A 12399-nucleotide genomic window follows, 5' to 3' on the forward strand; every position below is an offset into this window, starting at 1 on the left:
AATTCCTACAGGATGTCCTGTAACTACCTTTTTCTTGAACTTTTGCATCTCTTCTCTAGTTCTAAACTTGAATGGGTATTGGAATGAGTGGAGGATGTGGTTATGGAATGGAAGATGAGATATGCTACTGTGGCATGTATATTTTTGACGTTTTTTTTCTATTTTCTAACTTGATTTCTTTGATGGATATAGTGGTGACATGGTCATGGAGGGTCTTGGTTGAGGTATGGTGAGGTCAACGACTCTTTTCATAACCCAAAACAGGCTTGTGTCACCATTTTTCCACTAGACTTCCCTTCCTGAAATTTTTCAAGGCCTCCTATAAAACCGACAGGAAACTCTTGAAGTATTATAGGGAATCTTGTAGAAATCACAAAATTGCTTGGAATTGGCATCTGGAGTGGAGTATGGATGGAAGAACATGGGTAGTATTGAGGAGATGAGATGGATAAAGGAAAAAATGGTTTTCTGTAGGACCTATTATTGGCTTAGGGGGTCCTGACCCAGGTTCATAGTTAGTTGTGCCAAAAAAATCCCTACACTACTGGCCCTTTCGGCATCAATCCGCATAGCGTGGACTAAAGTCTCTGTTGGGTTGTGTTATATTCTTTCCACAACTAGCCCACGTAGTTGACTGGTGGGTTAGAATGGGGGCAGAGGCCCCCCCCCCTTTTTTGCGCCGATTGCGTAGCGAGGGGAGTCACAGAGGATTTGAGGGGTGCAGGTAACCCCACTCTATCGAGTCCAGGGTAGCACCCCATAAAATTTTGGTTTTTGACCCTATATTAGGTTGGGCAGACCTACCTTTGGTTTTGTGCATGTTTTTCACATAGGGTTTTGGATGCGATGGTTTTCGGTCCATGGTTTTGGACATGATGGTTTTCGTTCCATGGTATTGGACGCTTCGGCATGTATAAATATGTATTGTAACATTGAAAGGAACATAATGAAAAATCAAGCTGGTAGTCCCGGTTTTGGGATCCAGGGGAAAATAGTTGTGTATATGTGTTTTATGTGTTATGCTCTCGCATTATTTATTTTATGTGTTTTAGAATTCATATGTAGGTAATTTCTGTACGGGGTTAAAACCTGCATTTGGTATCAGAGCTGTTTTGGCTTCAAGGGGATGCCTTTGCTGCTGAGGGGTTTTGCTCGGGCCTGTGGTAGACCCTGTTTAGTGGGAGATCTCTGGGATCAATTCTGGTGGTGAAAGAAGATTGTGAGCAGTGGAAATTAAAAGAGATCGCAGAAAGAGGAAGCTCTGGTTAAATGAGAGGAAGTATGTCGAGACAATATTGTAGAGGTTTAATATAAAGGATAGTAAACTGGTGAAGGTTCCTATTCCTATAGGTGTAAAGCTATCTATTGAATAGTGTCCCAAGACACAAGAAGAGGAAGAGGACATGTCATGTGTTCCATATGCAAGTGTAGTCGGTAGCTTGATGTATGTGATGGTATGTACTAGACCATACATTGCACATGTAGTGGAGTATTGAGAAGGTTTTTGTCAAATCCAGGGAAGGAGCACTGGAAAGTAGTGAAGGGGGTTTTCAGGTATTTGTGTGGCACTAGTGATTATGTTTGTGCTACCAAGGAAGACCAGGATTGGACAGAGTGTTGGATATTCATGGCTTTTTTGACGCAGACTGGGCTAGAGATCTGGATCAAAGAAGATCTACAAGTGGGTATGTGTTCAACCTATTTGGAGGTGCAGTCAGTTGGATGAGTAAGAAACAATCTATAGTCGCACTATCATCTACAGAGGCAGAATACATGGTAGCCACTCATGCAAGCAAGGAAGCAGTTTGGTTGTAGAGATTGTGTTCAAGTATGGGTTTAGTATAGGGAGTTATAAGGATAGACTATGACAGTCAAAGTGAAATTTTCTTGGCAAAGAACCCTGCATATCATTCAAAGACAAAGCACATTGATGTTTAGTATCACTTTGTGAGGGATATGATAGAAGACAAAAAGGTGTTATTGGTAAAGGTGGACACTTTGAAGAATACTACAGATGCATTGACAAAATCTGTGAGCTCTGAGCAGTTCTCTTGGTGTAGAGAAAAAATGGGCGTTGTAGGGCTAGATAAATGACTAAGCTCTCTTGTGGCCCCCTATGGAAGGAAAACAACAACTGGGAGAATGTTGGGTTGTGTTATATTCTTTTCATGACTAGCCCACGTAGTTAATCAAGGGGTTATAAGGGGGCAGATTCACCCCTTCGTTGCGTCGATTGCGTAGCGGAGGGAGTCACAGGGGGTTTGATGGGTGCAGGTAACCCCACTCTATGGGGTCCATACCCTATATTAGGTTGGGTGGACCTACCGATGGTTTTCTGCATGTTTTTCACACATGGTTTTGGACGCAATGGTTTTCGGTCCATGGTTTTGGACGCGATGGTTTTCGGTCAATGGTATTGGATGCTTCGGCATATATAAATATGTATTGTAACATTGAAAGGAACATAATGAAAAATCAAGCTGGTAGTCACGGTTTTGGATCCAGGGGAAAATATCTGTGTATATGTGTTTTATGTGTTATGCTCTCGCATTGTTTATTTTCTGTGTTTTAGAATTCGTATGCAGGTAATTTCTGTACGGGGTTAAAACCTACAATCTCACTCGAAGCAGTATGGGGGGATGTTGGAACCAAGTTTCCACATACAAAGATCAGTGTGATGTCCTTTCATGACCTAGATCTGCCTTCACATAGATCTCTAATCCATTATGGCTTATCACTGTAACTTCCCTTAATCGGTCTCTAGACCTCCGCGAAGGTCTATGACTGGCTTTTGTGGATGCTGAACAGGAAAATTACCTACTTACACACACTATAGATTCTCGTTAGATCGGTATTTAATCAGATCTACTGAAGTGTTCAATAACTTTAACAGAAATTGTTATGATCTTTGCGTAATCACTTAACATTAATTGCATTCAGGTAATAAGTCGAATCAAGTAAATTCGCGCATCAATACATCATTATTTCATAAAGACATTATTCATCACAGCATATATCGCATTCATACATGACAGAACTAAAGAGATAAAACACAGGAATATCTACAACAATCTTCTTTATTGATCTTCAGTAAATGCTTACAGACTTAAAACATCCCTGCACACTCAGCTGCAGGGGTCCGCGCACTCAACTACGGACACTACTCTAGGCCTTTGCGCACTTAGCTACAGAGCCTCTCTCCCCTCTAAGACTTACTTATCTGCGCTAGAATTCTTCGCTCATACCCATAGAAAAGGCAAATATCTCTGCCTTAGAATCTCTAAGACACACCTATTTATGCAATCCCATGGTCCACGGACCATGGGTAGATCTCAAAAACCGACTCATATTTTACATGAACAAGGGTGGAAACCCTTTTTGACTCCTAACTAACTCTGTGCTCCGCGTCCACAATTTGCGGAGACTTTACATATTTTTACATTAAAATTTAGTCTTTTGCCCCAAAACTGACCTAGTGGACCCCATCCCAGCACCTATTGTCCTCTGTAGCCTATGCACATCATTTTCTTACAAACATGCAAAAAGCAGAATTGTTATTTTTGTATGTTTTTTTCTTATTCTTCTTGTTTTTTTTTAAAGAAACCTATGCTGCCTCGAAGGAGGTCTTCATCCTTGTTGCCTGCCCTGGGCACCTCAAAAGAGGTTTTCACCCAAAGATATTTTATTTCTCTCTTTTTTTATATACTCTTGGGCTGCCTCAAGAGGTTTTCAACCCAAAATTTGGACTCAGGTGCCTCATGGAAGTTTTCACTTGGGTCCCTTTATTTTATTTTTTTTTATTTTTTTTGTTCTAAGAACTTGGCGAGGTGGAACCTGAAACTTCTCCAATCACCATCACTTCCTTGCTGATGCTATTGATGAATTCCTACTTTGTTAAGGGATTCTTATAGACCTTTAACCTATACCCATTGACAAGCAAATGGATACCTTCTGCATCGATGGTTCTTATTTGAACAACGCTGTTGTCATGGAACTTTTGTATCGCATATGGTCCCAACCATCTGGTCATTAACTTGCCTTTGAAATCTTTCTACTGGGAGTCATACAGCAAGGCCTACTTGTCTTCTTGAAACAATTTTTCCTTGATATTTTTGTCATGCGAGATTTTCATTTGTACTTGAGTCACTTTTGTGTGGAGGAGGGCCTGCATCCTAAATTCATCTAATCCATTTAGTTGGACCAATCTTTCCTGTTGTGCCCTTGTGATATCTAGATCTAGTTGTGCTGCCACCCTTAAGGTGTTGTCTTCAAATTCAATGGACAACATGGCATTTTTCCCATAGGCCAGCTCATAAGGAGTGAAGCCAATGGTGGTCTTCCAGGTAGTATTGTAGGCCCAGGTGGCCTCCACAAATATGTCTACCCAATCCTTTCTATTCTTGCTAATCACCTTGGTCATGCCTTCCAATGCTCGGTTGGTTACTTCCACTTGCCCATTAGCCTGTAGGTGGTAAGGGGTGGATTTTTTGTGCTTGATATTATGTTGGCTTAATAGATTTTCAATCATGTGAGATGTAAATTGACTGCCTTGATCAGTGACCAACTCTCTAGGGTATCCAAACTTATAAAACACATTCTCCCTCAAGAATTCAGCCACCTTTTCTTCTATTGCTACCTTGATAGCTTTAACTTCAGCCCATTTTGTTAGTTGGTTGGTGCACATAATGATGTACTTCTTCTGTCTGGATGGAGGGTCAATGGGCCCTATCAAATCCATGCCCCACTTGTGAAATGGCTCGAAAGTCACTTGAGTTTGTAGGGGCATTTAATCCCTAGGGCTAGACTTCCCCATCCTTTGGCACCGATCACACTCACTAGTATACCTTTTTACATCTTGGTGGAGAGTGGGCCGGTAATAGCTAGCTTGTAGTACCTTGAATGTTTCTCTTTTGGCTACAAATTGACCTCCATAAGGTCCATCATGACAATCCAGAAGGATGTCAAAGACTTCCTCCTCCCTGACACATCTTCTCAGAATTTGATCTGGACCTAGCTTGAAGAGATTGCCCCCAATCCAAATGAATGGGGAACTTTTTCTTATGATTCTGATCTCTTCCTTGGAGGACAAATTTGGAAGGAACTATGCAGATACCAAGTAATTTTCTATGTCAGCAAACCATGGAGAGAGAATTGAAATGGAGAATAAATGTTCATATGGTAGCTAATCATCAACCATTCCTTCCTCCCTTGCAAGCAAAGTCAATCTGGATAAAAAATTTGCAACTACATTTTCTTTGCCAGGCTTATCAATAATACTTAGATCAAATTGTTGCAATAAAAGTAACCATCTAATAATCAGGGCATTTACATTAGGTTTTTTCATCAAATGTTTAATCGCAGCATGGTCTGTACGTAAAAATGTTTGGTAACTAGTAATGTAATGTCTAAATTTATTCAAAGAATTTACAACAACTAAGAGCTATTTTTCAGTTACTATGTAGTTTAACTCAGCTTTCAACAGATTCTTAGTAATGAAGTAAATGGCATAAGGTAGCTTGTCATCTATCTGGCCTAGAGCTGCCCCTATAGCTTTGTGAGAGGCATCGGCATGAATGTGAAAAGGAAGAGCCCAATTTGGGCCTTGGAGAATAGGTACAGTAGTCAACTTGTCCTTTAGGGTGTCTAGGGCTTCTTGGAAACTTTCTCACCATAAAAATTCAAAGTCTTTGGCCAATAACCCAAATAAGGGAGAAGCTAACTTGCTGAAATCTTTTATAAATCTCCTATAGTACCCTACTAACCCTTAGAAACTTTTGACATCCTTTTTCTTTTGTGGAGTTGGGACCGTTTTGATGATGGCTATCTTATTTGGGTCTACTTGCAGTCCTTCCCGGGATATTGAGAGACCTAGAACAGTCCCTGTAGTCATTAAAAATTCATATCTTTTAGGAATAATGGATAAGGTCATTTCAATGCATTTGTTTAACAACTTTCCGATGTTAGAGAGATCCTCCTGTAAGTCACACCCATAGGGTGTGAAGTCATCCATATAAATTTCTACTGCATCATGGACTAGTTCTACAAAGAAACTCAGGACTGCTCTCTGGAAAGTGGCAGGGTGATTGCATAGACCAAAAGGAAGGACTCTATAAGCGAAAGTACCCCAAGGATAGGTGAAGGTTGTTTTATCCTGGTCCTCTGGGCTGATCTGGATTTGATTGTACCTAATGAATCCATCGAGCAAAGAGAAGAAATTCTTTCTTGCCAGGCCATCTAATACTTGGTCAATGAAACATAGAGGAAAATGGTCCTTCTTTCTGGCTTTGTTTAGCTCTCGATAATCCACACAAATCCTCCACTTTCCATTTTTCTTTGGAACCAACACCAGAGGACACCCACTCACTTTCCAAGATAGGGTAAATGAATCCTACATCCAACAACTTCTGTAGTTCTTCTTTGACTATATCCTTGAGAGTTGGATTCATTCTCCTTAGGGGTTGGCGGACTAGCTTGCAACCTTCCCTAATGTAAATGTGGTGCGTACACACTGAGGAGTGCACTTGTTTCATTTCTTTTTAATTCCAAGTGAAGGCATCCAAATTCTCTCTTAGCATGTTAAATAACTCTTCTTCTTGGTGTATAGAGATAGAGGAGTTGATTTTCAATGTTTTTCAGGGCTAAATTCTATTATCTTGACACGAGTAGGGTTTGAGTCAGCTAAGCATAGATTGATCTGATGGTTGTCATTGGTTTCCTTCACTACTTCCTCCAGAGACATGGTGTTGGGAGTTTGATTTTGGAGGATGTGTTCAATAAAATCATCTTCATCAGGTTGTCCTCCTCCTATGGTAGTTTCTAGGGTATAGATTTGGGAGGATTAGACTTCATCTTCTTCCTCCTCTTCTAGCCATAAAGGTAAGTCATGTTTTAGGGATGGATGAGTAGGAGGATACAAGACCAACTGTTTGGATAGATGCCCAATTTTAATAGTCATATTTCCATCCCTACAGCTTATGTAGGCATCGACGATGGCTATCCAAGGCCTCCAAAGGAAGAGAGGATAACCATTGAATTTGGTCTTAGGCTATAGAAATAAGAAGTCCATAGGGTATTCCTAGGAATAAATGGAGACCATCACATCCTCAAAAATCCCCTAAGGGGCTACTGTGGATCGGTTTGCAAACTTCAAGACTGTCATGGTCTTCCTTAATGATCCCTGACGATTGAGATTGAGCATAGTGTCGTTAGTTATTACATTGATGGCAGCCCCAAGATCAATTAAGGTATGGGGGACAATGGTACCATCAATGTGTACATCTACTACAGGGCTCCTAGTATATAAATACTTTGTGCAAATTACCTACCCCATCATTAAGTCAGACATCTCTCCAATGACATTAATTGTAGGCGTGTCTCTCTTTCACCTCCCTAGATGTTTGAAACACTTCTCTTTGATTAGATTTTTGTAAATGGGGACATATTTGATAGCTTGGAGAAGTGGGATTTTGACACACATATTTTTCAAATCACCCAGAAGTTTAGTCTCTTCTGGGGTGTGCTGGAGTGGATGGGTTAACCTTTCAGGAAAGGGGGATGGATTCATTCTAGTCACGCTTTCCTCTCTTTCCTCCTCACCGTCCCTAGGTGGAGATGGAGGTTGATTATCCGTGAGCACTCTCCCATACCTAAGGTTAATTTCATGAATTTCCATAGCATAGGTAAGGTAGGATGCTTCTCCACTATAAACCTCTTGTGCTTGTTTATTGTTTGGGTTCGGATTTGGTTGGGTAGACATCTGAGGTTGTTTAGGTGGAGCAGGTTTTAGGAGTTGCAGTTGAGATTGAGGTGAAGGAAATAAGGTTGTAGCTTGGTTGTATGGGGGCCTCCACCCCTGGGGTGGTACAATCCACTGAGGTTGTGGAGGAGTATATGCCTGATATGGTTGGTTGGCCGATTCGTAATGGTATTGAGGTGCAAAAGACCAGGGAGAAGGTGTAGACCAGGAAGGATGAGCTTAGGGGAACCAAGGGGGAGTAGATGTGTTTTGATTAGGGTTTTAATATGAAGTGGATGACCCTTGAATGCCTTGATAGTATGTTCGAGGTCCATGAGGCCTACTTTGATTTATGTAGCATAGTTTTTTAGTCACCCCTTCGGTTCCCTGATACACAAGTTTTAATCCAGGTAGAGAAGGGCACTTGTCTGTGGAGTGGTTTTCCTCATAGACCGAGAAGACTTCTATAAGGTTCAATGGACATTCATTCTTAGGGTGTCTCCTTGTGCATCTAGGGCAAAAGATGTCTAATGTTCTCTCTGCTTCCTCCTGCTTCTATTCGATTTGCATAATGTCTGTTTGGAGAGCAAGGGTTTGGAGCATTTCACTCTTTAAGTCTTCCAACATGTTCCCAATTTCACTTTTTATGGATATATTGGAAGAGGATGAACTGGCCAGTACTTGACTAACCCTAGCCTTCTTTCTAGCTTCCCTAGAAAGATTCTTCAAAATTTTCTTGATATCATCATTGGGTAACTGGTAGATGTCCCCTCCTGACAACAGGTTTAGAGTTTCTAGAAGGTCTTCTCTGATCCCCCTTCGAAGGACTAACTTAAGTGACTCAGGATTAAGTATGCACCTGGTCCTTTTATAACTAATTTGGAAACTTTCCTCATAATCCTATAAGGACTCATCATGTCCCAAGGTCATTCTAGAAATTTCCTCTTTGGTATCTTTGGACCTCCAGTAGTCGCTATACTTGTTGTTGAAATCATGTTTCATCTAAGCCCAAGTGGTGATATTATCCCCAGGTAAACCCATGAACTAGCATAGGGCTACATCCTTGAGAGCCGATGGGAATAATTTCAAATACTGATCATTAGAGATGTAATCATAAGTTTTGCATATGGCAAAAAATTCAAACAGAAAAGTATCTGGTTCTTTAGAGGTCATGCCATGGAAGTGAGGAAGATCAGAGGGGCTTATGTTTCTCATATTGGTATCCCCATTAGTTTCTTGATGCTAAAAGCACCCTCAATTATTTCCTTGTCTCCCCTTTCATTTCTATTTTCAGTCATTGTGTAGGTTGCAATGGTTTATTCTTCTTCGCCTATAGGCTCTCAAAAAATCCCTAGTTGTTTGCCTAAGGGGTCCTATTACTCACAACCAACGAAGAAGAGGGAAGGTTGTGAGTAAGAAATTTTCCTAAGTTATCCCTATTCCTACGAGGCATGAAAGGAGTGTTTTTTTCTTTTTTGAGTTTTAAACTACTTGCATAATTGAATGAAAACAAAACTGAATTGCAACTATTTACTGAATGTAACTAATTGCATAATGAAAGAGATAATAAAGGGAAGAAAGAAAGCAGAAATCACATCTACTCAGACACCTCCCCGGCAACAGTGCCAAAAAGTGATGAGCACCAATATTGTAGAAAGGATACTACAACTACTGGGGCTACCGACTTTACTTCATCAACCCAGGGTTCATACAAACTTGGAGGTGACAGTTTTCTATACACAAATATATGTAATTGGTCTACTCTTTGTGACTGCTGATCTGGGGAGATAGACCATTAGGGTTACTCAAACTAGCCTTCTATTGACTAGAAGAAGTTTTATTATGAAGTTGGAGAAGGGAAATTTACCCTAATTGGAAGAAAGGAAATCATGTCTATTGCTGATCCAAATCGGATCCATAAACGACTGTCAAAGAACCATGACTGTATCGGGACAAAACAAATCCTTGAAGAATCTAAAATGGCAATCGAAAACACCCTAAACCAATCACCATGGCAGCCGGCGCGGAACGACGAGGACCTCGGTCAAAGCGCACAGACCGAGGCACATGGAGACTGCGCAGGAGGTCCATGTAGCCCCTGGGAGCCCCGGAACGGGAAAAGGAGCTAATTTTTGATGTGCGATTACACTAATTGCGCATTGCTGGGCAAACAGGGCTGAAATGGAAGAGCCTTAAGCACTCAATCACGTTGGGAGCTAGAGGACCATGGGAGGAGAAATGAAAAGTGCCATCGTACAACGGTGGGACCCACGACCTAGAAACTGACGGTTTGATCAGGGCACCCTTGAACGGTAAGAGGTTTTGGAGGAGAGCGGAGCGATCCCACTCAGTGACGATGTGTGGCAGTGGAGGTGAGAGAAAAACAGCCGTGATCACATGATATCGGTCGAGCAAGTCAACCACGCTCGATGTGCATATGACGTCGGATCTTGAGGAGCCCAGATCGGACGGCTGAGATTGCACCCGATAGACAGAAGTAGAATTGACAGGGAATTAAGCTGTGATTTAAGGGGATTTGGAATCCATTCACCACCATGGTGGAGAAAGAACATATCCACGACATAACCGAAGAAACAAATCGACAAGCAGGTTGGCGCTGTTCCAATGGGGATGTGTGGCTACTTCCCGAGCGTTCATGCTGATGCCAAACAGGGAACTCCAAGCACACAGGCAGTAGGTGAATCGACGTAGGCATGAGAGGAACCGAATAGGCATGGAGATCGAATGGCTAAAGACATGAACAGAGATAGAGGAATGGATTCAGAGAGAAAAAAGGAGGAATAGAGAAGAGTCCAAGCGGCCAAGAGAGACAGTGAACAGTGAACCCTGAGAGGAGGACTGAGCACAGAGAGCAGTAAAGCCAAGCAGAGGAGACAGAGAGTCGAGCTAACCATAGGCAGCATCAAGCACTAGAGAGCTTGAAGATTCAGGCCTTCCCATAGAGGAATCTATCCAGATTGAGCGCCATAGTTGGATCTTTTCACTGTAGACGAAGGGTCACAGAGCTAGTAGGAAGAACAAGAGTCTGTGTACTCCGAGTGGCTTGGGGAATCCAAGAACCACCCTGCCAAGAAAAATCTGCTTCAGGAGAACTCATATTGAGTGCCTGCATTGTAATTTCTCTGCTGAAAGACACAATAAAACAAGGCCACCACTGAAGCTGGACCGGAGACGTAGCCCTGGAGAATAAGGTGAACTCCTTATTAAAAAATGCTTGTGTCTTTGTGTTGCTTACTGTATTTCTCTGCTGTCTTTCCACTTATTTTCTGTGTATTGGCAATCTGATCGATCCATTGCTTAAATAACACATAACACACACACCATCACATGAGTCTGTAATACCTTTGTTTAATAAATATTCAACTAAGGTCACTCATAGGGTGATTATCAGATCAAGTGGTATCAGAGCTCTAGGCTATAAGGTTAGACAAGCTTGTGTTGGTTTAGCTGTGAATGCTCACTAGATCAAAGCTCAAATTAGGAGAAGGAGAGTTTGTGGAAACTAATCCTGAAATTGGGAGAGTCTATTCTCAAAAGACAATGTTAGAAGAAGGTTCTATAGGGCCAGACCCTCAATTCATAGAAGGTTTCCTAGCTATAAAGTCTAGGGTAAAAGAAATGTATAGGGACTTTAGAAAGCATAAGGGTGAAGATTCATCAGGCTCTAAGCAAGATAAAGAAGAAGATGAATCTCATTCCCATGACCACTCCAAAGGAAAGGGGAAAGAAGAAAGCTTCCCTACACCTCCTAGTAGCCCTGTGCATAATAAGAAGGCATCTTTGATTAAGTTAGATGTTAAATTTGATTTGGCTATATATGATGGAGAGATAAATGCTGAAAAGTTGGACAATTGGATTAGACAAATTGATGTGTATTGCAGAGTACAAAATATAGACTCAGACAAGAGCAAGATTCAGCTGGCAAGCCTTCACCTAGGGGGCACTGCCTTGGTTTGGTGGGAAGGCAGAACCCAGGCTGATATGAGGAAGCATGGTAAGACCATCTCTGTCTGGAGTGAATTTGTTATTGCAATCAAAAAGCAGTTCTATCCATTGGCCTACATGCAGCAAGCCATGATGAGTTGGAAAACTCTTCGGTAGTTGAAAGGGAAAAGTGTACAAGGGTATACTCAAGAGTTTAGAAAGAGAGCATTGATGTTGGGTATCTCATTAGACTCACCAGAAACTCTTTTGAAGTACATTGGTGGTATACACAGCTACATGGGGCATACCATCCTCATGTTTAATCCCACTAATATAGATGAGGTATCTGTACAAGCTACTCATCTAGAAGTTAGAGGAAAGAATGGAAATCCAGAAGTTGGGGGACCATCCCAACCCACTGTAAGCAAGAGCAAGGAGAAAAGAAAGCAGAAGTGGAAAGCAAGTAAGGCTAATACTATACAGAAAGGCAAAGCTTCATGCACTCACTGTAAAAAGGAGGGGCATGATGATGAGCACTGTTGGATTCTGCATCCAGAGATGAGACCTAAGAAGTCCGAGGGTAAGAATAAGAAGACTGCTGTAGCTATTCAAAAAGATTTGGGGTCAGACTTGGGAGATGAAACAATCATTGCAGCCACATGTATAAAAGGTTATCTGCTTTAGAGAATGCTGAAATCAAGAAGCAAGTGCAGGAGTTG

Source organism: Pinus tabuliformis, chromosome 9, assembly GCF_031772625.1.
Source record: "Pinus tabuliformis cultivar Carrire ecotype Pingquan chromosome 9, CPIR1, whole genome shotgun sequence".
NCBI lineage: Eukaryota > Viridiplantae > Streptophyta > Pinopsida > Pinales > Pinaceae > Pinus > Pinus tabuliformis.